This window comes from Elephas maximus, chromosome 2 (genome assembly GCF_024166365.1).
Source record: "Elephas maximus indicus isolate mEleMax1 chromosome 2, mEleMax1 primary haplotype, whole genome shotgun sequence".
Lineage (NCBI taxonomy): Eukaryota > Metazoa > Chordata > Mammalia > Proboscidea > Elephantidae > Elephas > Elephas maximus.
The window spans coordinates 217958012-217984611 of NC_064820.1; positions in this window are offsets into that span (position 1 = coordinate 217958012).

The following is a 26600-nucleotide window of genomic DNA, read 5'->3' on the forward strand; positions in this document are numbered from 1 at the left end:
ACTGGGAAATTAACAATTTTATCTTAAATATGAATGTAATTAGTTGTATCCACTCAGCTATATAAAAGATACGATTCTTTTTTTAAAAAAGAGAAACATGTAAAATTAATTTTAGTAAATTTTATTTAACCCAACAATTCCAAAATATTATCATTTCAACATGTAATCAATATAAAAATATTAACAAGCTACTTTGCATTATTTTTTTCCTTACTAAGCTGTTGAAATTTGCTATGTATTTTGCACTTACATCTCAATCGCACTAGCCACAGTTCAAGCGCTGAAAGCCACACGTGGCTGATGGTTACCATATTGGAGAGCTCAGATCTACAGAAACAAATACTAGGCCATTTGTTCTCCTGGATCCCACTGGGGAAACAAAGGAAGAATTGTTGTTCACCTGAATATGAAGAATTTATGCGGAAAATATGGCCTGACTATGAGCACCAGAACAAAAATTAGGGAGAACAGCTCAATGTACTAAACAAAATAATAATACGGGAAGAGGAAGCAGAGAAGAATTAAAACGAAGAGCTCCATTTATCGTACTTGTCCTCTACGCAAGAACGGCAATGAGCTCTGAATACACATTATCCCATGAGTCCTCACAACTGCTGTTGTTGCTGCTGTCGGGTCAGTCCCTGACTCATGGCAACCCCACGCACCATAGAATGAAACACTGCCTGGCCCTGTGCCATCCCCAGGTTCAGTTGCAGATCAGCCCTTGTGATCTACAGGATTTCCATTGTCTGATTCTCAGAAGTAGATTTCCAGCCCTTTCTTCCTAGTTCATCTCAGTCTGGAAGCTCCACTGAAACTTGTTCAGCATCACAGCAACACTCAAGCCTCCACTGGCAGATGGGTGGTGGCCGCACATGAGATACATTGGCTGGGAGTCAAATCCAGGTCTTCCTCACAGAAGGGGAGAATTCTACCTCTGAACCACCGCTGCCTCCTCTCACAACTGTAGGAGGGGATACTGTGATTATGTCGTTGCCATGGAAGAAGACTAAGGCCCAGAGCTCATGAACAGCTCACAGCTAGGAAGTCAGGATAACAGTATTCAAGCCCTCTATTTGTGTGATTGCATGGCCCGTGCCCTAAACACTGCGCAACATTGCCCCAAAAGTTGAGGAGCATGCCACAGAGATCGATTATGTTTGTGCCATGGTAGAATTTTTTCTGCTGGTAAGATTAATGAGGGAGTTACCCTGAATCCAATGGTAACTTGCTGTGCATGGTTTTCACCCCAACATTTGTTGGAAAAATAAAGCAGGATAAGCTTTTCATTATAACAGGAGACAAAGGAGCCAGGGCATAGCTCTTCAGCTCTGGAGATGGGCATTGGCAAAAAGGAACACCACTGGCCCGTGACACCAAGACATGGCAGAGATGCCCTAGAGCTACTTCACGCCAGAAGCTGGGGGCAGCCAGAGGGCAGGTGACATCAGAGCCAGGTGGGACTGGACGGCCTCATTCCCTCCATTGCACTGTCTCATGACGACTGTGTCCCCACACTGTTCCAGCAGCAGAACAAGATGGCAGCCAAGCCTCAATGTCTACCCGTCCCTTCCATTCAAAGACTTTAGTCATTTCTTTGTGGAAAAAAGGCATTTTTTTCAGAGTGGAAGTATTATCATTGTTTTCATTTCCAAGGAAGTGTTCATTATAAAAGGCCTCAAAGCAGAAATGTATAAAGTATAAAAAGAAAAGCCTCTGTAATTTCTCTTCCTGCTCTGCCAGAACCATGGCAAATGGTTTTGTATAACTAGAAAAGAGAGAGATCATGCTATGTGTACCATGCTGTACCTGCTTCCTTCACTTGGCAAGATCTTGCAGGGGTTTTCCCATGGCAATACGCTACGATTCAGCTCATAGTTTTTAGGACTGCGGAGTGTTCTATTAATGGATGTAGCCTGAGTTAACCATTCTCCTTTGATGGACACATAGGTTGTTTCCCGTGTTGTGATATTACAAACAACCCTGCGGTGAGCATTTCCCAAATGCTCAGACACCGTCACACATCTTAAAGCACTTCCTTGGGACAGATTTACAGGACAGTTTTTAAAAGATTGATGTCACCAAGCATAATATGCTGGGTATTGTGAATTATGTCCACCAAAAAGACATGTTCAGTCCTAGTCCCTATACCTGTAAGTGTGACCTTGTTTGGAAATAAGATTTTCCTTTTGTTATTGGTTAAATTAAATGAGTCTATCCTAGAGTGGAAACCCTGGTGGCGTAGTGGTTAAGAGCTACAGCTGTTAACCAAAAAGGTGGGCAGTTTGAATCCACCAGGTGCTCCTTGGAAACCCTATGGGGCAGTTCTACTCTGCCCTATAGGGTCGCTATGAGTCGGAATCGACTCGATGGCAATGGGTATCTTTTTTTTTTTTTATGCTAGAGTAGGGTGAGTCCTAATCCTAAACTCTTCTGTGTGTGTCTTATAAAGGGGAGAATAGACGTGGAAACAGAGCCACGCACAGGGGGAAGATGCCAGGTAAGGATCTATCAGCCAAGGAACGTTTAAGAAATGCCCAGAGCCAGAAACTAAAAGAGGCAAGGAAGGATCTCCCCCTTGAACCTTCAGAGAGAACGTGGTCCTGCCAACAACCTGATTTGGACTTCTAGCCTCTAGAACCGTGAGAAAATAAATCTCTGTTCTTTAAAGCCACCTGTTTTGTGGTATTTTGTTATGTTAGACCTAGGGAACTAAGACTCTGGATCACACCCACGCAAGCATAAAAATTTGCATCAAAACATCGATACAACCTACATTCTTGGCTTCTTCTGTGCCCACCATTGCAGGATCCCCAAGCCTCCTTGAGATAGAAAGACATGGAGATAGATCGGTAGGTAGGTAGGTAGAGAGATAGGTAGGCCCTCAAGTCAGCTCCAACTCATGGTGACCTTATGTACAACAGAACAAAATGTTGCCCGGCCCTGTGTCATCCTCATGATCACCAGCATGTTCGAGTCCATTGTTGTGGCTAGTGTGCCAATCCATCTCAACAAGGGTCTCCCTGACTCTTGCTGGCCCTCTGCTTCACCAAACATGATGTCCTCCTCCAGCGACTCATCCTTCCTGATGATGTGTCCAAAGCAAGCAAGTCAGAGAATGTTCTGTTGTGAACCATGGGGTTTTCATTGGCTAATTTTTGGAACTCATAGCTACCCTATAGGGTCGGAGTCGGAATCGACTCGACGGCACTGGGTTTGGTTTGGTTTTGGTAATTTTTGGAAGCAGATCATCAGGCCTTTCTTCTTAGTCTTAGTCTGGAAGCTCTACTGAAACCTGTCCACCATGCGTGAGCCTGCTGGTACTTTAATTATCAATGGCGTAGCTTCCAGCATCGTAGCAACACATAAGCCACCACAGTACGACAAATGGACAGACAGGACAGACAGTCCTGGAAAAAAAAAAAAGTCCTGGAAGCCCCCCCTAAATTCTACACCTGGGGGGCAGCAGGGGTCTCTTAGCCACCCTGCAGCCTCCTCCTCTTTCTTCTTCTCCAGCTACCTGTGCTGATCATACGAGATGTCAGCAGCCAGTTACTACACTCAGCCCTGCTGTTGGTCTCACCTACACCCAAGAGCCTGGGCTGAGGCCGAAGTGGCCAGGATCTCGGCAACATCTGTGCTGAGGCCTTGATGGCCACCTTTGGTGCGGTGGAATCTGCTGGAGGCCAAGCTCTGCATTGCCACAGAACAGACACTCCTTGCCCAGCTCCATCACATACAGGCCACACTCAGGAGCGCCCTGCCCTGACGTTCCCACCCCCATGGTGGGACAGTATTATTATGCTTAAGCTAGCAGGCTGATATGCTTTCTCTTACTGTTAATGAGTTCTGGCCCAGTAGGCTTTTCAGGCTTTCAGACCAACAGATGCCTGGCTCACACACCCACAGGTTTTGAACATGCCCAGCCCCACTGAGTTCCTACAGCCAGCAGGCATGGGTTCTTGCTGGGCCGCAGCCACAGATTGTTGAACCTCAGACTGCAGGAGGTGACAGAGGCCACTTGAAGATGCATGGGAAGCAGTACCATGGGCACCTCCAAGGGCAGGAGACTGAGCAGGATGGAAGGGACAACTCTGGGGTGTGCTCAGGGAAGTCACATTAATTCAGGTGCATTTCAGAATCTTGGATTACTGGGGCTGGAAGCACCTTTGCTGGCGTACTAGCGTTACTGCAGAACACACAGCCCTGGGTTCTCAGTGGTTACAACAACAAACGCTCATTTCTTATTATGTTACGGGGTCTGCCACTGTGGCTCTGCTGCATGCATCTTCCCCTCCAGGATCCAGGTTCAAGAAACAGCCCTGTTCTGGTTCTTGAGGTAAAGGAAAAGGGTAAGAAGACTGGTGGAAACTTGCATCATGCCTCTCAGAGCTTTTGTCACAAATGCCAAAAGTCCCATCCCTTCACATTCCGTTCACAAAAACGTGTTTGTGGCTAAGTCCAAAGTCAAAGGGGCAGGGAGGCATAATCCTTCAACACAGAAGGGGGGGAGGGAATAGTTGTGAGCACCAACACTGACTACCACAGAGGTCTCCCCCTAACTCTGTTATACACTGGGAGAAACTGAGGCACAGAGCGGGGAAGAGGCTCGTCTAAGATCTGTAAACCAGTTAGTAGCAGAACCAGGACTAACACCAACTCTCCTGGCAATCAATCTAATTTTCTTTATCCTACCCTGTTGTTGTTGTTGTTAGTTGCCATCTAGTCAGCACCCACTCATAGTGTTACCCAGTCCCGCACCATCTTCATGATCATTGCTATGTGTGATCGTTAAGGTTGTGTGTCAACTTGGCAAGGCCATGATCTCAGTGGTTTAGCAGTTCTGATGTAGCTTGGCAGTCGTATAATGATGTGATCACCTCCATGATGAGATTTAATATAATGTGATCACTTCCATGATGGGATCTGCTGTGAGTAGCCAATCACTTAAAAGGGAGTTTCCTTGGGGGTGTGGCCTGCATCCAATATAGGTATACTTTCTGGAAAGACTCGTGGGCTTTTGGTCACACTGGATCCTGCAGCTGGCTCCTGTTCATCTGACCTCCAGTTCTTGGGACCTGAGCTTGCAGCTTACCTGCTGTCTTGCCTGACAATCTTGGGATTCGCAGGTCTTTGAAGCCCATGAGCCGGAGCCCTGCTGTCTGACTTGCTGATCTTGGGTTTGCCAGCCCTGTCACTACGTGAATCAGGAGAAGCCTCCAGCTTGACCCAGGGTCTTGGGACGTTCCAGCCTGTACAACCGTGTGAGCCATTTCCTTAATATCAACCTCTCTTTATGTATATTTATACCCTTTACTAGTTTTGCTTCTCTGGAGAAGCAAGCCTAAGACACTATGTTTTAGTCCTTTGTTTTGATGACTGTGCCAATCCATCTCACTGAAGGCCTCACTCACCTTCATAGACTTTTCACTTTACTAACCGTGATGTCTTTTTCTAGCAATTGGTCTTTTCTGATGATGTATCCAAAGTAAGCAAGCCAAAGTCTCATCACTTCGCTTCAAAGAAGCGTTCTGGTTGTATTTCTTCTAAGACTTCTAAGATTTGCTCATTCTTCTGGAAGAGATATTAACAGCTGTGTGTGGGGGGGGGTCTTAATTATAAGATGTCTCAGAGTCTTTAACATGCCATTGAAATTTAGACTGTCCACGTCAGGGAAGTGGGCTTGGGTTTTTCCCTGGCTTTTTTGACCACAGAACCTTTGTGGAAGAGGAGTTGGTTGGACTGGTGCTTCTGGGAACAAAATTCAGGAAACAGCACTACACCAGCTAATCAAATACACTCTACTTCAACCATCAGGAAAATGAAAAATAGCTGTATGTTGCTATAAAGAATGGTTTAAAATAACATAACCTTAATATAAATTCTTCATAGCTTAGAAATAGACACAGCCTTGCTTTTTAGAACGTTCACACTACTTTGTAAGACCATCATTAATTTTGATTATTTTTTCCACTTTCATTTCTTCTCGGTTACAACAGAAAATGTAATAAATGTAATGAAACAGATATTCATAAAGTCTTTGGTGGATGAATCATGGGTATCTGGAAAATGTTTTTCCCCTCTAATACAATACTGTTTTCTTTTTCTCTAATGAAAACAACAAATATTACATATCATTTCTTTTTGGGTTTTTCTTAACAATAAAAACACATCTTAACAAAACGAAAGCCTGTATTTTGGTGTGGCGATTGCCGCACATCATGCGACTCACCGCCCTTCTTAACGAGTTATAAGTGGACTCTGGTTTAGGCCATGGAGCTGTTTCCGGAAAGGTTATAAGAATTAGATCATCTCAAATAATTAGGGTAAGTTTTTCCATGATGATTCTTTTGATCTGTAACATATGTGAAATTAAAATAAACTTGGTATGGTTTTGGATTTCCCCAAACCTTTCAAAAAGTGAAATCTGATTCACATGCCTCAGATATAAAACTGTGAAATATACGTTAGTCACCTTGGAACAGAGTTTTCTGACACAATAGAATAGACATAATAACTGAAGCCAGGATGGTCAACAGCGCTCTCAGACAGGCGGCCCCACAGGTCATAAGTTCCTGGGGTGGAAGAGACTCAAAGGCCATTGACCCACTGGCCCAGGGCCTGAGTTTTTTCTGCTATTTTCTGCCAGGCCACTGCACCGGGTCCAGGGACTGATTTTTTCCATGGAGTAGATTGGATGGTACAAAGATGTCCTTTATGATCAATCAAAATATGTTGTTGTTGTTAGTGGCCTTTAAGTTGGCTGACTCATGCGTAACAGAACAAAACACTGCCCGGTCCTACCCTATCTTCATGATCTTCGATATCTTTGAGTCCATTATTGCGGCCGTTGTGTCAATCCACCTCAATGAGGGTTTTTACTTTATCAAATATGATATCTTTTTATAGAGATTAGTCTTTCCTGAGGACGCGTCCAAAATAAGCAAGCCAAAGTCTCCCCATCTTCTCCTCCAAGGAGCATTCTAGCTGTATTTTTTCTAAGTCCAGGGTATATTCAATATTCTTTGCCAACACCACGGTTTGAATCCATCAGCTCACATTCTGTCTTCTTTTTCATTGTCCAGCTTTCACGCGCATAAGAGATGAGTGAAAAGACTATGGCTTGGGTCAGGCGCACCTTAGTCCTCAAAGTGATATTTTTGCTTTTTAACACTTTCAAGAGGTCTTTTGCAGCAGATTTGCCCAAAGCACTACATGGTTTGGTTTCCTTACTGCTGCTGCCATGCGCATTGATTGTTGATACAAGTAGAATGAAATCATTGACCGCTTATTTTTTCTCCATTTATCATTATGTTGTTTATTGATCCAGTTGTGAGGATTTTCATTTTCTTCATGTTCAGCTGTAATCCATATTGAAGGCTAGTCTTTGACCTTCATCAGTAAGTGCTTCAAATCGTCTTCAGTTTCGGCAAGCAACATTGCGTCCTCTGCATATTGCAGGTTGTTAATTAGTCTTCCTCCAATCCTGATGCCATGTTCTTTTTCATATAGTCCAGCTTCTGAGATTATTTGTTCAGCATACAGATTGAATAAGTAAGGTGAAATACTACAACCCTGCAAATATACTTCCCTATAATTTCCATCTCTTGTGGAAGGAGAAAATGAGTCTAATTCCTCTTTTCCGTGACAGTCTTTCAAATATCTGAAAACTCTCATCTTTCTCCTGAGTCTTCTCTTCCTCAGGTCAAACATCTGAAGTTCCTTCATTGTTCTTGGTGTGCGTATTTCTGAAGCCTTTCAGCTGCTGAGTTGGGTGTTGGCATAAAGGAGCGCCATTGGTCCATGACACCAAGACTTGGCAGAGATGCCCTACAGCTGCTTCTACCCCAGGAGCTGGGGGCAGGCAGAAGGCAGGTGGCATCAGAGTTGGTGGGGCTGCAGGGCATCATCTCCACCATTGTTCTGGTTCACCAAAACTGTGTCCCCACCCTGTTTCAACAACAGAACAAGATGGCAGCCAAGCCTCTATGTCCACCTGTCCTTTCCACCCAATGTTGAACAAGCAGATGCTTTTAAATATTGGGGTTTTTAGCATCATTTGGACATATCCCGAGTTACATTTATTACCCTGTAAAATAATGAGAAGGAGGCCTTGGGTGGAGCAAATGGTTAAGCATATATGGCTATTAGCCATAAGGTTGGGGGTTTGAACCCACCCAGAAGCAACCTCAGAAGAAAGACCTGGCCATCTGTTTTTGAAAAGCCACAGCCTTGAAAACCCTACAGAGCACAATTCTACTCTGCACACATGGGGTTGCCATGAGTTGGAAGTGACTTGACAACAACTGGTTTTAATATAATGAGAAATACATGTTTATTGCTGTAATCACGAAGAATTCAAAGCTGTATGTTCCTGCAATAATGCTAACTAATACACCAGCTAAGGTCCCTTCTAGCTCTCTCTCTCAGGGGGCTGGAGGGTCTCATCGCTTTGTCTCCACCAATGCATTAAAAGACAGACAGACAGATAAATAGACAGAGATATTTGATCACATGTATGAATTTGCACAATATTTTTACTACTGTTTCAAGATGAAGTGATTTGTCATTTTTATTAGTGATCTACACTAGATCCAAGCATTTAGTTTATTTTCCAGATATGATTGAATATATGTTTGAAACATTATCAACTTTTTATGTTGGGTGACAAAGAAAAGCCTGGCCAATTCCTGTTTCACCAGATCACAGATGTCTTCAAATCATAAGGGGCTGAGTTCCTCCCCTGCTCCGCCCTCCCTTTCCATCTATTCCTGCTTCTAGGATGGGTAGAGAGACAAGAGTTGGACCATCATTCTTTGTCTCTGCCTGGCGCCTATTCAGGCAGCTTGCAGGGTTTTGCTCCTTGAGCCCCAAGGCCAGAGGTCCCCACACCCAACACCTGAGTGAGCTGGAGGCCTCTGCTAATTGTTTAGGTCTGCCCACCACCCGCTCTCGTCAGTGACAGTAAGACATTGTTGCTTGGAGGAGAAAATCATGCACATAGACACACACATATGCACTCACACACTCAAGCACATATTATCACATCACTCACACACATGCACACACGGAATCATACGTACTCACACACTCACATGCACATACTTATTCACGCACACCCAGCCTCCTGTGCTCATCCTGGAGAACACACTCCCAGGCATGATCCATGCCTTTGCTGGGTCGCCCCGCAGAGCCACACACCTCAGGCCGCAGCTCTCAGCCTGCCAGCCCCAACCCTGGCAGGCATCTCCCTTAGCTCCCCAGGTGCACCATCCTCCTGAAACTGGACTCCACCGGTCAAGACTTCACAGTGTGTTGAAAACAACAAGCACACCTACTCGCCTTTTCTCGCTGCTCGTGTTGAAGCTGACCACAGAGTCAATTCGCCACTTAACTAATTTCCTGGGTATCGCAAAACACTGAACCGTATTATTACAACCACATTGTAGCTAGTAGTCGGTGTCTGCTCTGTGAGAAACATTCCGAACCCTGAAAAGTAATGCCAGGGTGTCATCTCCACTCCCGCCTCCACACATCCGTTCTGTTTCTGTAACAGCAAAGGCTGCTGTAAAGCAAACAGTGAGTGCTTGGTGTGCAGTTTTCTGATGGAACTGTAAAAAAATATGTGCTACCTGAGATATTTCTGTAAGTCAGCGGAGCAAGCAATTCCACATGTGGGTTGCATTATCCTCCGGGCTGAGTCTGGTTTTCTAGCACACACTAAACTGGAGTCTGTAAGAGGGTGAGTTTAATAAAATGCAACTTTCACTGGCACACGTAGGCAATAAAGAGACAAGCATCCTGCATGCTTAGGAGCAGGCTAATTGCTGTGTTACCACACCCCTAGATGAGGGCTGCCCCAAAAGGCAAATGCAGAGAGACAATTGCCTTTCGAGGCATGCATTTGGATAAGCCTGTGATCAGGGGTGGATTATTCAATAGGCAAGGTAAGCACAGTGCTTGCCATTTCACATTGTTCACTACAGATTAGCAAATGCAAGTTATCCCATGCTTACCTTTCTTACTGAGTAATCTACCCCTGTCAGGGAGTATAAATTTGAAAAGAGGCTTTGATTCTGTAGGAAGTGCTGTGGTGTTAAGAGAAAGGTGTGGTGAAACCCACGTGAAATTATCACTGCAGATGATCTGGGAAGCAAGGTAAGCACGTGCTTATCTTGCCAATTGGATAATCTGGCCCTGCCCATGATGCAAGCTTTTGAGACATCACACACATACGTGTGTGGAGGTTCTCAGCTATATTCCAGAGGGGAGCTGTGTGCAACTCATGACTCCCACCATCTGCTAGACCACGGCTATCAATGGCTTCCATTACTCTGTGGATTCCTGCCCCATCCCATCGTGATGCATGCTTTCCAGGAAGCTCCCTGTTTGGACCCCATTAGTATGGCCCTAGAAGAGTCAATTCAGTATGTTAATGTTAAATATCTGGGTGCAGGCACATATATATTCATTGAAGACGCTAATATGGACACTCCTCAGACATATCCAAACACTTGCCAAGATTGGTTTTCTGGGTTTGAAAGCTTAGGACCATAGTATCATGGGACAACTTAGGCAATTGGCATAACATAGTTTACAAAAAGAGTGAACTGCATCCTACTGAAATCAGTAGCGTCTGGAGTCTTAAAAGCTTGCAAGTGGCCATCTGAGACACAACTACAGGTCTCTACTTACCAGGAGTAAAACAGTAAGAAGGTAACCAAAAGCTCAGAGAAGAAACAAGTCTACACGAGCTACAATCTTATTCACCCTGAGACTAGAAGAACTAGACCGTGCTTGACTACCACCACTGACCATTCTGACCAAGGTCACAATAGATGGACCTGGATAGAATGGGAGAAAAAGATGCAGCAGAACTCAAACTCGTATTTAAAAAAAAAAAAAAGCCAGACAAACTGGAACAGTAGAGAACAGAGGACTCCGTGAGACTATCACCCGAAGATACTCTTTAAACCTAAAACCAAGCCTATCCCCTGAGATCACCTTTTAGTGAAATAGCTTAGTGTCACACAGAATAAAGGATATTACCTGTAACATCGATACCGTGCTTAAAAACCTTCAGTATGAGACCAAGAGGTCAGCAATTACCCGAAAGCAAAGGTGAGAAGGTGGGGGAAAGGGAAACTAGAGTACTGGAAAGGGGACAAACAGACACAATTAAAGAGAATGTTGATACATTGTGATAAATGTAACTAATGTCACTGAACAATGTGTGTGGAAATTGTCAAATGGGATCCTAACTGGCTGTGTAAACTTTCACCAAAAACTCAATAAAATATTATTATTTTTTAAATGTGTTAGTGTTTACAGTTATGCCCTTAGATTTAATTGCCATCATTACAGGAAGCAACCAGATGAAGATTGTATCTACATTTGAGCTAAAATCATTGTCAAGGGCGGCGCTCATTTTATCACTGAACTCACCTAACAGAAGAGTCACCGAAAGTTTTTTGTTTTTTTAGAATATAATGCAAGGGAAAAAAGGCCTCTTAAAAAATTGCTGGGCCCCTCTCTCTTATAAGGAATATTACGCAACCCAATGGCTGTTAGGAAGCTTAGAAGAGAATGGCTCTTAATAATGATTCGGGGCTCTGCTTTTGTTATCTACCGCAGGAGCCGGGGCAGGTGATGTCAGAGCTGCATGGGGCTGGGAGGCCGCATCTCATCCGTTGCATTGGCTCCTCCTTTTCGCAGTCTTGAGTTTTTCTCTTGTTGTTGCATCATCATTGTCGTATATATTCAGTTTATTTTTAACAGTTTCTAAGACTTTTTGGAAAGAGAGTATAAATAAATAGTGGTAAACATTGCTGAGTCCCCAGGTGGTGCAAATGGTTAACATGCTTGGCTGCTGAGACTCTGGTGGTTTGAGTATACCCAGGAGCACCTCAGAAGAAAATCCTGGAGACCTGCTTCTGAAAAATCAGACACTGAAAACCCTATGGAGCACAGTTCTACTCTGACCCACATGGGGTCGCCATGAGTCAGAGTCAACTCAAAGGAAAAGTTTTTTGTTTGTTTTAAACATTGCTAGCATCATAAACTAGTTTTGTTCTAAACTTCTGCATATTCAGGTCTGGAGAAATTCCTAAGGCACTAGTGGTCATTCCCCACTAGTGACAAATATAGTCTCTAAGATGTCTGTGAATCCTAGAAATTGGATAGAGGTGGTCTCCACCAACTCAAGAATGCTAGATCTCTCTTAACAAGTCTCTCGAAAGGGGCCACTTGCCCACCCAATCCTGGGAAATGATGGCCCAGGTCACACTATTTCCTATAAGAAATCTTGTCTATAAGAGCACACTCCAACCCCACCTCACCAGTGAATATTCATTTTTTAATTCCTCATTAGAAACTCCACATCGTCACACTTTCTAGAAGGTAATTAGTTCTCCAAAGCAGAAGCCTTTTAAAAGGACAATGACACAACCTGCTAACTAACATATTGTCACAACACACAGGAGCCTGAAAGGAGGCTAAAATTAAACCTACCTCAACTTCATATTTTTCCAGAAAGGTACAAGGGGGTGGATAGGGGCCAAGTTCTGTATGGTTGTTACAGTGTTTGTGGAATAGTTTTTGACTGGTCAAGGATTCTAATCCTGGCTCTGCCATGGGACCATCACTTATCCTCTTGACCTCAATTGCTTACGTTTGACATCAGAGATATGTCTTGGAGGATCTGAGTGTCTCCTCTTATTCTAAAGCCTTTTAGCATCCTCATGGAATCAGCCATTTCTAGAATAGCATTCGCATGACTTTCCTAAGGGGAGTATTAAAAATATCCACCAGGGGGCACCTAACTCACTTCGAACAGTGGTACCAGGTCAGGACAAACACTGCAGACAGGTTGAGTAACCCCAGTTTTTCCAACCAGTCCTGGGAGGATTCCTGATGTCCAAGGATTGTGAGGCCCTCCCAAGGGTCAGACTAGAATTGTACCATCTCTCCTACCAACCTGCATTGCAATGTATCTACACCTCCAAGCAGCTGGTGTAGACAACTCTCTCAATTTCTGAAATTTCTGCTATTTAGTAGTTTGGGACTAGCTGTCTATGGCGGGGGAGCCCCTGAGTGGTGCAAACCGTTAACCCACTCATCCGCTAATGGTAAGTTTGGAGATTTGAGTCCACCCAGAGGCACCCTAGAAGAAAGACCTGGCAACCTACTTCTGAAAAATCTGCCATTGAAAACCCTATGGAGCACAGTTCTACTCTGAAACACATGGGGTCGCCATGAATCACAGTCAACTTGACTCTAGCTGGTAAGTGGTCTACGGTGGGAAACTTTTCAGTATGTTCACTTATGATTCTAGTTGAAGTCAAGAGTCTGGGAGCTGAGGGGCGGGGGGGGGAGGGGGAAGTACCTTTTGCCCTCAATCCCCAGAGAATGAAATTTCCAGGTGGTGGCCAGGTAACTCCTGGGTGGTGTGGGGAGGGGGCAGAGGGCTGGAGGGGTGGACAGAGTGCACTGACGCTATTCTTCTAGGATGTCGTGAATGCATCCTTGTCCCATGGAAGCTGTAGTCAACCATGGAGGAAACTACGCTGCTCCAGACACTGCTGTTTGATGCTGGGATGCCACTGCACCCGCTAGAGAATCTCTGGGTATAACTGCTCTCAGGCCTGACAGAGGAACACACTCAGATGCCAAATCGCTCTGTGCCTCCAGCGAAGCTTCTTGGAATCTTTGGGGTGCTCTGCGGGGGGCTTTTGGAAGAAAAAAACCTACCACGCTCTATAAAGCATGCTGAAAGTTAAATCATAGTAGATGTGTTTGTGATACAGCATAATGGAACACCCGTTTCCTTCCCGTGCAGCAATTTTTTAAATTTTCCCTTTTCAGTTGGTATTACTTTGCTCTTGTTAAAACTGAACATAAGGCAGTTTTACAATTATTTTAAACTTTGCTCCATGACGTGATTTATTTCTCAATCCCCTATACTTCCAACATCTCCAATCTTTCTCCACTAGATCCTTCCTCCACACTTCCAAAGACTGAAACAAAACATTAACCTCTTTCTTGACCCCATTCCTCATTCTAACTACCATTATATTCTTTCCCTTCTTTCCCTCTCAAAAATGCCTTAATCAATGGTCAAAGTGGGTTGAATAGTGCCTCCCCCCAAAGATATACCCACCCTGAACTTCAGGTATGATCTTATTTGGAAAACGGGTCTTTGCAGATAAAATGAAGACAAGAATCTCCAGATGAGATTATGCTGGATTAGCTTGGACCCTAAATCCAGTGACAATATTCTTGTAAGAAACAAAAAGGGAAGAGAAACCCAGGGGGAAGGGGAGAGGCACACGGGGAGAAAGTCACGTGAAGACAGAAGCAGAGGTGGGAGAGATGCTGCCACCACTCAAGAAACACCTGGGGCCACCGGAAGCCGGAAGCAGTGAGGAAGGATACTCCCCCAGAGCCTTCAGAGGGAGCATGGCCCTGCCGCGTGGCCCTGCCAGCACGTTGACTTCTGGCCTGCAGAAGTGTGAGACAATAAGTTTCTGTTGTTGGAAGCCACCAACCTTGTGATGAGTTGTTGAGGCCCTGTTAGGAAGGTAATACAGGGATCCACATGCACTGTTCTGAGGGTGATCTTTTCTCTCCCTAAAACACCCTGCAGCCTTGGCTTCTGAGGCTCTCTCCATGTCCTCTTCATTCACTACACAGATATTTATTGAGTACCTCCTCCGTGCCAGGCGGGAGTCCCTAGGTGATGCAAATGGTTAAGCACTGGGCTACTAAGCAAAAGGCTGACAGTGCAAACCTACCCAGAGGCATCTCAGAAGAAAAGCCTGTTGCTATTAGCGAAGGTCACAGCCATTGTAAACCCCGTGGAGGGCAGTTCTACTCTGAAACACACAGGGTTGCCGTGAGTCAGAATTGTCTCTGGGGCAACTGGTGCAGCTGTGGCTGCACCGACAGAGCGGTGTCTGCTCCCAGGGAACTTACCATCGTCTGCCAACTTACCCCTCCTCCTCCATTCATTGTTCCATCAACTAAACATGGAGTCTCCCAGGGTCCTGTCACTGCCCTTCTCTCCACTCTTCCCCTGGAAGCTTCCATTCACAGGAACGACACTCAGATCTCTTCCCCCTGTCCTAGTGTATCTTTGCCCTCTCCAGACCTATAGGATTCCTCCAGGACCTCCTGCTACATTCAGTGCCTCCAGAACCCCATTCTCCTGGTTAGAGGCCCCAGCATCTCAGTCACCCTCGATTCCTCCCTCTGACAGGGGACCTCCTCCCACCCTGTTCCCTGCCCATTTCTGGCTCTGTCCCTGGACCCCACAGGGCTTCTGGCTGCCACTGGGCCCTTCTCTCATCACCCCAGTCTGTCTTGTGCTCACCCCGAAGTGGATCAGTCATGCACTTCTCAGGTGGAAAACCCTAATGGCACTGGCCTGACTCCAGAATGAAGCCCAGGCTCCTGAGCAGGCAGTACTGCCCTCCCTAATCTCATCCCTATGCCACATGCCCCTACAGGGAGCCTTTGTTCCTGCCAAACTGTGCCATTTACCATTCCCTAACTACAGCCCACTCTTGCCCTCCGCCCACAGTGTCCCAACTATTCCCTCCCTTCCTGATCCAACAACCCTCCAATCCATTGGCCCAGCTTAAATATCACTTTCCTGAGAAACATGGTCTCTGCACAGGCTCTTACCCCTCGTCTGTGCAGCACCATGCCTCCTGCTTCTCAGCTCTTGGAGGTGCCGCTCACCCCTCCATCCACCCGGTTACTGGGGGAGCCCTTCCATGCGGTAAAATGTGTCTACGTGACCACCTGCAGCCCCCAGTCCTGGGCCCAGTAATAGGACTTCAGCTGGGCCAGGGTCCTACCCAAGAGGGTGGAATCAAAACAGGGGATTTCAGCTGGAATGAAATTTTTATTTTGTTTTAGAAGGATTTCATTCTCATTCAGGTTAAATAGAAATCTCCTTAAGAAACAGATGGAAATCTGTGTAATGAGCAGCTGTCCCCAGAATACACCACCTCCTCTGGTGACCTCCACTATGTTTGGGGAAGATCTCCTTGCCCCACTGGGGGAGAAGAGGTGAGTACAGGTTCACTTTGGGGAGGAAGAAGTATCAATTTGGCAGCAGCAAAGGGTCCTGAAGAGGGGCCAGGAGTTCCATTAGGGAAGGAGTTATGGAGGGACATTTACTGAATACCCTCAGAAATTTCCAAATTCCCACTCTAAAAGACAGCACTTGCCCCCAATGTTTTTATTGTTAATTGCAGTCGAGTCGGCTCCAACTCATGGTGACCTTATATAAGATAGAATGAAATGCTACCCACCTTCACGATAGCTGGTATGTTTGAGTCCATTGTTGCAACCACTATGTCAATCCATCTTTGTTTTTCCTGACCTACTTTACCAAACATGATGTCCTTTTCTAATGATTGGTCTTTCCTGATGACATGTCCAAAGTAATGGAGTGAGCCAAAGTCTCATCATCTTTGCTTCTAAGGAGCATTCTGGCTGTACTTCCTCCAAGACTGATTTGTTTGTTTGTTCTTACAAATACAGGTGGTCCTCAATTTACAATGCAGTTTGGTTCCAATGACTCCATTGTAAGCTGGTTTTGACATAAGTTGAATACTTTTTTTTTTTTAGTTTTCATTGTTATTGGCTTTTATTATCAGCATCTTTATAAATCCAATCTTTATTTGTCTTTGGGGATTGGTATGAGGATAATAACATCAGCAAATTAGACACTGCAACATTGTATGTAGTTCATATTACTAGCTTAAAATGTACAAAAATAAAAAAGGGGGGGTTGTAATTTCGATTCATTGTAACTCAAGTACATCCTAAGTTGTGGACCATCTGTATTCAATGTTCTTTGCCAACACCACAGTTGCTCCTAATACCCTCAGCTAAATCCTAGACACACATTTACTTGCTAAAAACAATTATCCAGCTCCCATGGCTATTAAAGTTTAAGGGCTCAGCCACTAACCAAAAGGTAAAAACCCACCAGCCACTCCTTGGAAACCCTATGGGGCAGTTCTACTCAGTCCTATAGGGTCGCTATGAGTTGGAATAGACTCGACAGCAACAGGTTTGGTTTTTGGGTTTGGTATGGCTGTTGATTACTCTTTTTTCATGGATGGTTCTGGAGGGGGTGTGGAAAAGCCCTGTCCCTCACTTCCTTTCTCTCCTGCCCCTTTCTTCTTCAATCCCCTGGGGATTCCTTCCTGCAGTAAGAACTTAAAGAAGGCCTGCCATGTGCAGATGCAGGGCTGGCAGCTGGCCCCTGTATTCCACCCTGACTTAGGGAGACAAAGGACATCAGGTAGGGGTCCACAGTGTCTCGCTGGTCATTGGGTGAGGCCCCTCTGGACCCTGAGGTATGTCCTGGAGGACCATTTGCCAGTGAGAACACAGGTTTCGGTTCAAAGTATTCTGTGTGAATATTCTAGTTTCATGCTGCCCTGCAAAGGAAAAGAGGAGACACCTTCACTGGGGAAATTCTAGCCGGCCAAGGCACATAGCAAGGTCCCCAGCTGCCACAAGCGGTTTGTGATCAGCTGCTAACTTAAAGGTTGTGAGTTCAAATCTACCCAGTGGAACTGTGGGAGAAAGGCCTGGGGATCTGCTTCTGTAAAGACTGCAGCCAAGAAACCCTATGGAACAGCTCTACTCTGTAACACGTGGTACCACTATGAGTCAAAATCAGCTCTTTGGCCATGGGCTTGGTTTTGGTTTTGGAGGCAAATAGCACTCACTATTTTCCCCCAATGGTTGGGTCTAGTGCTTCATTTTGGGTGTGCTCTGGGGCTTCAGTAGCCATTGGCATCTTTGGCTGTAGTCTGGAGACCAGACAGGACATGGTTTGCAGCAGCTGGGCAGGGCAGTGCAGGCTGGGAAGGCTGAGCTGGGAGCCAGTGCTGTGCACCACTGAGTGGGTGGTGAGGCCCAGGCCAACTCCAGGGGCTGGAGGAAAGGCCAGCCTGGGGGAGAACATACTGTGCACGGAGCCAGGGAGAGAAGCCCAGGTATGCAGTCAGAGGGTGGCTACCATAGGGGCAGTATTGGGGTGACCTGGCATGGGGATCCAGGAGGAGAAGGGAGTCAGGGATCCAGCCAGGCAGTTGACACAGGACAGGGCCAGAGCAGGGAGGAGCTGCAGGCCAATGGGCTGCAGTTCCAGGAGAAAATTTCAGACATCAAAAGAAGGCGAGAGAGAGTGGCAAGGCCAAATCCTCATCCCCTGGAATAGATTCGGGTAGTTGACCAACACGGGGGCAGCTGACCAGGAGCAAGACCACTGTCGCTTTACCAGATCTAGATGCTAGAAAGGAATTGCATCTCTCAAAAAAAGAAAAGAAAAAGTTGTCAGCAGTGGCCTGGCAGACGGGGACTCTGAGAGGCCAAGGTCCCGAGTGTAGGGCAAGGGCTCCTTCAAGCCTTCTCCTGCCCAAATTGCAGGTGCAAGTCTTAATGATATGCCTGACATAATGCTTAAAGGGCACTTAAAGGGTGAAAGCTGGCACCAACTTTATAGCCAGTAATCTTGGACTAAGAGCTCTGTTTTCATTTTATCGTTGTTGTCAGGTGCCATCAAGTCAGTTCCAACTCATAGAGACCCTATGCACAACAGAACGAAACACTGCCTGATCCTGTGCCATCCTCACAATTATTGCTATGCTTGAGCCCATTGTTGCAGCCCCTGTGCCAATCCATCTGGTTGAGGGTCTTCCTCTTTTTCGATGACCCTCTATTTTACCAAGCATGATGCCCTTCTCCAAGGACTGACCCCTCCTGATAATATGTCCAAAGTGTGTGAGACATAGTCTCGCCATCCTTGCTTCTAAGGAGCATCTGGCTGCACTTGTTCCAAGACAGACTTATTCGTTCTTCTGGCAGTCCATGGTATATTCAGTATTCTTCTCCAACACTATAATGCAAAGACATCAGTTCTTCTTCAGTCTTCCTTATTCATTCTCCAGCTTTCACATGCATATGATCCATGGCTTGGGGCAGGTGCACCTTAGTCCTCAAGGTGACATCTTTGCTTTTCAACACTTTAAAGAGGTCTTTTGCAGCCAATTTGCCTTACGCAATGCATTTTTTGATTTCTTGACTACTACTTTCAGGGGTGTTGATTGTGAATCCAAGTAAAATGAATTTCTTGACAACTTATCTTTTCTCAGTTTATCATGATGTTGCTTACTGGTCCAGTTGTAAGGATTTTTGTTTTCTTTACATTGAGGCGTAATCCACACTGAAGGCTGTAGTCTTTGATCTCCACCAGTAAGTGCTTCAAGTCCTCTTCACTTCAGCAAGCAAGGTTGTGTCATCTGCATAACGCAGGTTGTTAATGAGTCTTCCTCCAATCCTGGTGGATTGGATTATTTCATCAGATTATTTGATCAGCATACAGATCGAAGAGGTGTGGTGAAAGGATACTACCTAATGCACAACTTTTCTGATTTTTAGCCATTCAGTACCCTCTTGTTCTGTTTGAACAGCTGTCTCTTGATCCATGTACAGGTTCCCCATGAGCAGAATTAAGTGTTCTGGAATTCCCATTCTCCACAATGTTATCCATAGCTTGTTATGATCTGCAGAGTCTAATGTCTTGCATAGTCAATAAAACACAGGTAAACATCCTTCTGGTATTCTCTGCTTCCAGCCAGGATCCATCTGACATCAGCAATGATAGCCGTGGTTCCATGTCCTTTCCTAAATCCAGCTTGAATTTCTGACAGTTCTCTGTTGATATACTTCTGCGGCTGCTTTTGAATGATCTTCAGCAAAATTTTGCTTGCATGTGATATTAATGATATTGTTCGATAATTTCCTCAATTGGTTGGATCACCTTTCTTGGGAATAGGCACAAATATGGAGCTCTTCCAGTCAGTTGCCCAGCTAGCTGTCTTCCAAATTTTTTGGCATAGATGAGCAAGCACTTCCAGCGCTGCATCCATTTGTTGAAGCATCTCAGTTGATATTTCATCAATTCCTGGAGCCTAGTTTTTCGCCAATGCCTTCAGAGCAGCTTGGACTTCTTCCTTCAGCACCATCGGTTCCTGATCATATGTTACCTCTTGAAATGGCTGAACATTGACCAGTTCTTTTTGGTATAATGACTCTGTGTCTTCCTTCCATCTTCTTTGGATGCTTCCTGCGTCGTTAAATATTTTCCCTATAGAATCCTTCAGTATCACAATTTGAGGCTTGAATTTTTTCTTCAGTTCTTTCAGCTTGAGAAATGCAGAGCATGTTCTTCCCTTTTGGTTTTCCATCCCCAGGTCTTTGCACACGTCTTCATAATGACATCATGATCTGTTGTCCTAGTAACATTGAACTTAGGTTTGGTTGCACTGGAGCTCAAAGAATTTACCTGTGAGTTGTTGCTGTTGTGTTGTTGTTGGTTGTTGCTGAGGTAGCTCTGACTTATGGTGACCTCATACACAACAGAACAAAACCTGCCTTGTGCCTTCTTACAATCATTAGCATGCTCGAGTCCACTGTTACAGCGACTGTGTATTTTGAGTGCCTCCACCCTGGCAGGGCTCATCTTCCAGCACTATATCAGACAATATTCTGTTGTGATCCATGGGGTTTTCATTGGCTGATTTTCACAAGCAGATTGCCAGGCCTTTCTTCTAAGTCTGGAAACTCGGCTGAAAACTGCCCACCGTGGGTGATCCTGTTGGTATTTGAAATAATGGTAGCATAGCTTCCAGCATGACAGCTACATGCAAACCATCACCCTACAACAAACTGACAGATGGTGGTGGTTATATGTGACTACCTCTTTTCAACAAACATTCCCTAAGGGGAGGGGGGGAAGGTCTTTGAACTTATTCACTGGGAGAAAGCATAGATAGCTCAGAAATGATGTAACCTATATTAAGACTTAACAGATAAACACAGTTAACAAGGTCCTGGGTATAGATACAACTAATTTCATACCACCAAGATACCACAGGTGAATAGTGCCAGATCAGTTTTATTTCAAAACACAGCTCCATTGGTTTATCTTGTTGTTCACATCCATAGACCAGAAGGTGACTCCTTACACACAACAGCCACCTACACTTGTGGCAAACCAAACATAAAAAAAAAAAAAAAAAAATAGTGCTATTGAGTCATTTCCGACTCATAGCGACCCCAAACCAAACATAACAGAGGCCAAATGTTTTCTTGGAGGGTGAAGGTGAAGGGACAGTAGGGGTGAGGGGCTGCATGGATCAAGTATCTCAATCTGGGGAGGAGGGAGGGCTGGAGCAAGGTATCAGGCTGAGCCTAGTGTGTCCAGTCACTGAGCTAGGGCTGCCCTGGATACCTCTTTCATGCTTTTGGCGACCAAATGCTCAAATGGTGTTTCCATCGTTCTCATGAACCATTGAAATCACCCAGAGGCTTCAATATCTCAACAGCATCTCTCAGCTCGCCTTTTCCACCTACATGTGGAACAAGAATTTTTTGAGAGCAGTGGGGTTAGAAAATACACCCCACTTCCCATGGCTCTCACGTTGGAGAACTTTCCAGCGGTCACCCCCAGCTGATACCAGGCGAGCCTGGAGGATAAGCTGACCCAGATACGGGAAGTCATATTTGGTCTCGATCAGCGTTCTCGAACAAGATGGAAAGGAGTGGGTGGCTGAGCAGCTGACAATCAAAATTGACCTACGGCGAATGTTTGAGTTGTGAAAACCCATTAACAAGAAGGCTAATGTTTAGCTTTCTGCTGCCATTGGTAAGGGCAAGAGCTTAGAAGCCATTGCACTTTTTACCATTTCCTGACCTGGAATAAAAGTAGTTCCTCTTTCAACATCTGTAGACATAACATAAGGGCGAAGGGCTCAAGTTTTCAAGAAGACATGGCAATCGTAAGCATGTCTGCCCCTACCAAGAGAACTTCAAAATACGTGAGGCGTGCTGATTAGAACTGCAAGGAGAAATAGCCAGATCTACATTTACAGTTTTAGACTTCAACAGCCCTCCTTCAGTAACTGATAGATCAAACACGCAGAAAATTACTAAGGGTGTAGTCGACCTGAGCTTGACCAACCTGCCACTAGTTCACTTTCCCTGTAAGTGTAAGAAAAGACACGTGATAACATGAAAGGAAGAATATGTTGGTCAGAATTGTGTGTTTTTGCAATTTCTCTTCTTCTTCTCCCACCCTCTACCCACTATTCCATTCTGGAAGGTACGGGCAGGGATGTCTTTTCTGAACTACAAATTCCCTAGACAAGACTCCCGGTTAAGGTAGGTGTGCAGATGAATGAGTGTTAAACTGATTCTTTTTAAGGCTGAGCACCAGAAGCAAATAAGAAAAACGGTTTCTTCTGCTGCTGGAACTGATTGTTCAAAGGAACAGGGAGTGTGGTTGACAGCAGTCACGCCACACCTTCCTCTTGGACACAAAGGCTGGCTCCAAATGATGACAAACACCTGGATGGTCTAAGACGCTGGGTGACTGAGTGCTCCCAGGCCTCTAGCAGATCACTCAAGCAAGGAAACCGTGTTGGTTTTATTCACTTGGGTAATGCGGGCATGAGACAGAGACAGAAAGAGTGAGAATGTTCTGGCTGGGTTTTTTTTTTTAAAACAAAAACCACATCGGCCCTCTGGGTTGTTTTGAATTATCATTTCCAAGAAGGATGGAAGCTGATGGGCAGGAGAGAAGACCCAGGGGTCTGGCATCTCAGTCTCAGAGGATGGAGCTGGGGGGCTTTTTTTGGACCTGTCACCTCAGGGGCTCCTGACCAGATTCTGTGTGGACAGAATGTTCTGGAATAGTGAGGACACTCTTTTCTCCCCATTCTACTCCAACCGAGAGAGAAATGAGGGGCTGAGGTGTCATTTCTGACCTGACTCCTCTCCTAGGCCTGCCACCTGGCCAGGAGCAGAAAGACAACGGGCCTACTCTCTTTTCTTCCCAGGGGTCATCCCCGTGGGTGGCACGCCCCCCCCCCCACCCCTTACTGCACAGTTCATCTCATGCGAAATACAACCTACGACAGGCTCAAACAAAACAAGCCAGCTGCTGTTGACTACTACTCATGGCGACCCCATGTGTGCAGAGTAGAACAGTTCCATAGGGGTTTTTCAAAGCCGTGGCCTTTTGGAATCAGATGGCCACGCCTGTTTCCTGAGGCACCTCTGAGTGTGTTCCAACTGCCAACCTTTGAGTTAGTAGTCGAGCACTTAACTGTTTGCAGCGCCCAGGGACTCCATAGCAGATTCACAGGGCTTTGAAAGTAGGTTTTAGTCCTGGAGGTGCCGGGGCAGGGACTGCCTTCCTGGCCTGCTTCATCCTCCCCAAGTCTCAGCAGAAAATTCCAGGTGGATTACTGGTGGGAGCCAGTCAGGGTGCTGGGCATGAATGGCTGCAGGTCTGCACACATGCGCCCTGCTGATGTCAGTGTTGTGTGCTCCCAGCCATGCAGAAAAGCAATGCAGGGTGGGATAAAAGCCTGCGGGGAAGTGAGGGTAGGAGGAAGGCAGCCGAAGCAGGTCCTTGCAGGTGCTGCCTTAGAGGTGCTGGTCCCAAAAGGGTGAAGATGGAGCCATGCAGGTTCTGCATGATAGGAAGTGCAGGGCCTAGCCACACACATCCCACCTGGAGAACATGGGTGCTGCTGGGCCCTGGCTTATCCACCTCCTTGGAACCACATGGGCCTATGTCATCTCACTCCCAGGCCCACCTCCCCTCCCTGGCCCAGGCTGACCCAGGGAGAGCAGAGGATGCCCACTGAGCACAAAAACACCTCACTGGCTACTTCCTGGGCAGGAGGTCTGAGGCAAGTCACTGAATCTCTCGTTACTTCAACTTCTCTGCGCAATGGGGTACAGCAGAGTCGCTTCACAGCTACCTTGAAAATCAAATGCACGAAGGGTGTAAAAATCCTTCCTGGAGTAGGGACAGATGGGAGGCTTCCCTCTTCAAAGGAGAAGGGGTATCTACTGTATTGTCAAGGGGCTTCTTGAAGCTGAGTCCTCCAGGCTTGCCCTTGGTATGATCAAAGGAGGGCTGTGATAAACTGTCTTAGTTTTCTCTACCACAATCACCACCAACTGCTGTTGAGTCAACTCTGATTTACAGCAAACCCACGTGTCAGAGTAGAACTGTGCTCCATAGGGTTTTCAATGGGTGATATTTTAGAAATAGATCACCTGGTTTTTCTTCTGAGTCACTTCTGGGTGGACTTGAACTTCCAACCTTTCAGTTAGAAGCTGAGCTTGTTAACCATCTGCACCATCCAGAGACTGCATTAGTTCCCGGGGGCTTCCATAACAAAGCACCACTAACTGAGTGGCTTAAAACAACAGAAATGTATTCTCTTGCAGTTCTAGTGGCTAGAAGTCCAAAATCAAGGTGTCAGCAGAGCCACACTCCCTCCAAAGGCCATTGAGGAGAATTCTTCTTTGCATCTTCCAGCTTCTGGTGGCTCTTGGCATTCCTTGGCTTGTGGCAGCAGCACTCCAATCTTTGTCTTTGTCTTCACGTAGCCTTCTTTCCTATGCGCCTCTCTGTGTTCTCTCCTCTTCGTATAAGGCTATCAGTCATTGGATTTAGGGACTACTCTAAATTCAGGATGGCCTCATCTCAAGACACTTAATATCTTCAAAGACTTTATTTCCAAATAAGGCCACATTCTGAAGTTCTGAAAGAACATGAATTTGGGGGGAACACTATTCAACCTACTACATAAAGGAATTAGGGAAATTCTCTCTCAAATCAAATTTTATTCCTTTGTATTCCTTCTGTAACAAATCCATATATCCCTATTAGCAAATGGTCATTTCTGGCAGGCCAGAGCAAAGCCTAGGTAACTTACAAGACAAGATTTTAAATTTTAAATTAAGTTTCAAATGTTGATGTTCACCAACAAAAGACCATCAGGAACACACTCGTAGTCATAAAAAAAAAAAAAAAAAAAAAAAAAAAAAAAAGGCTTATTGCCTTACTACAACAAGGGAGAACACATGGGAAACTACAGTACATCTCAAATGGGTGGAGACAGGGAGGGATATAATTACAAGAACTATGTTGGGTCAAAGGACGAGTCTTGGCAGGGTTGGTGAATTGGAAAACTAGGCAATTTGCCAGAATAGCGTCTTATCTTTAGAATAAACAAAGGACACATGAGTCCACGAAGAGTTACTGTTAGATCAGTGTGTCTGCGGTCTTATTTAGAATATGCACATCTAAGTAAGCTGGTTTTAAAAGAGTTTGAGCTTAGATAGTTTTTCTTGAATGTCATGGTTTGGTATAGTTTATTGTTCGCCACCCATAGTACAGTTTTGCAAGTTGTGGTTTCTGTTTCAGTTTTTTTCTCTCACAGTCTAGATTCATTTTTTTAATTTATCACAAATAATTTCTCAAAAGTGTCATGGGTCTGTCAGTTTGTCTTACTGTGGGGGCTTGTGTGTTGTTGTGATCCTGGAAGCTATGCCACTGGTATTCAAACACCAGCAGGGTCACCTCTGGCAGACAGGTTTCAGCTAAGCTTCCAGGCTAAGACAGACAAGGAAGTCTACTTCTGAAGAGGATTAGCCAATGAAAACCTTATGAATAGCAGCAGAACACTGTCTGATATAGTGTCGGAAGATGAGCCCCTCAGGTTGGAAGGCACTCAAAATACGACTGAGGAAGAGCTGTCTTTTCAAAGTAGAGTCGATCATAATGATATGGGTGGAGTCAAGCTTTCAGGACCTACATTTGCTGATGTTCCACGACTCAAAATGAGAAGAAACAGCTGCAACCATCCGTTAGTAATTGGAATGTGGAATGGACAAAGTATGAAACTAGGAAAATTGGAAATAGTAAAAAATGAAATGGAATGCAAAAAATCAATAGCCAAGGCATTAGTGAGCTGAAATGGACCGGTATTGGTCATTTTGAATTAGACAATTGTATGGCCTACTATGTTGGGAATGACAACTTAATGAGGAATAGTGTTGTATTCATCGTCAAAAAGAACATTTTGGAGGCGGGGCCAAGATGGCGGACTAGGTAGACGCTACCTCGGATCCCTCTTGCAACAAAGACTCGGAAAAACAAATCGATCACGTACATAACAATCTACGAACCCTGAACAACAAATACAGATTTAGAGACAGAAAACGAACAAATACGGGGAAGCAGCGATTGTTTTCAGAGCCTGGAGCCACCGTCCCAGTCAGCGGATTTTCTGGAAAAACTAGTTTCCCAGTGATGGCTTGGAGACAGCAGTCCGTATCAAACCACATAAAGAAGCAGACCATGACAGCTTCTCCAACCCCCCAAACAAAAGAATCAAAATCTTTCCCAAATGAAGATACAATCCTGGAATTATCAGATACAGAATATAAAAAACTAATTTACACAATGCTTCAAGACATCACAAACGAAATAAGGCAAATTGCAGAAAAAGCCAAGGAACACACTGATAAAACAGTTGAAGAACTCAAAAAGATTATTCAAGAACATAGTGGAAAAATTAATAAGTTGCAAGAATCCATAGAGAGACAACATGTAGAAATCCAAAAGATTAACAATAAAATTACAGAATTAGACAACGCAATAGGAAGTCAGAGGAGCAGACTCGAGCAATTAGAATGCAGACTGG